Raw genomic sequence first — 1,040 nt, forward strand, 5'->3', positions numbered from 1 at the left:
ATATTAATTGTTGTGTTTTAATAAGGGAATGATAATATATATTTTATGCACTAAGAAATGCAGAAGCTATGGTAACCAACAGAATCTCTTGATGACAAAAACTGCTACAGTTTTTCCTCCAACCTGCTAGCAAATCCACTCAAAAGACATAATTCAAAGAGTGTTTGCTCATTTATTTGTCTGCCAGATCAGTTTGAAACCTCTGTCTTTGGCTCTGCTGTAGGGAAGCTACATGACCTGAAATAATCAAACCACTGATTTATAATTTCCTAGAACTTTTACCCACTCCCAGGACTAATTTCACACCAAATGACAGAATTTATTATTAGCTGTTTCTGTGAATAAGAGAAATTTTTGGGAAATGAGCAGCAAGTGAAAATAAAATCTACCAATTTAGAACAAAAAGAATCCCTGATAATTGAGGAGATACTATTTCCAAAGTACCTATGACACAGTATATCTGGGGCACCAATGTAAGTGTCCCTTAAGTATAAGCTTGACTGTAGTCTTTAGAATGTTGTATCTAAGTAGTATATGCTCTTCATGTGTTTTCAAATACTATGCGCAAAGGATACAATTTTCACATTACAACAGAACTTTTAGTATAGTTTTTATTTTTCACACATATCTTCTTTGCACTATGTAACCAAGAGATTTCTACCATAATCTTTTAATGTTTAGGTAAAAACAAACAAACAAAAGACAGAGAGCCAGAGATCATGGACTCCTAGAGATAAAAACGGAACAAGCTTCCCAAACAGTGTACTCCGTTAACTTTCCATAACAACTGAGCGGTCTGTCCTTTGCAAGCATTTGTTCATTCTCCAAAGCCACATATAAAACATGACTTCTCAGGGCGCCTGGAAGGCTCAGTGGGTTAGGGGTCCGACTTTGGTTCAGGTCATGATCTCAAGGTTCGTGGGTTAGAGACCTGCATCAGGCTCTGTGCTGACAACTAGAGCAGAGCCTGGAGCCTGCTTCAGATTCTGTGTCTCCCTCTCTCTCTGACCATCCGCTGCTCTCTCTCTCTCTCTCTCTCT

Source organism: Crocuta crocuta, unplaced genomic scaffold (genome assembly GCF_008692635.1).
Source record: "Crocuta crocuta isolate KB4526 unplaced genomic scaffold, BGI_CrCroc_1.0 scaffold167, whole genome shotgun sequence".
NCBI classification, from domain to species: domain Eukaryota; kingdom Metazoa; phylum Chordata; class Mammalia; order Carnivora; family Hyaenidae; genus Crocuta; species Crocuta crocuta.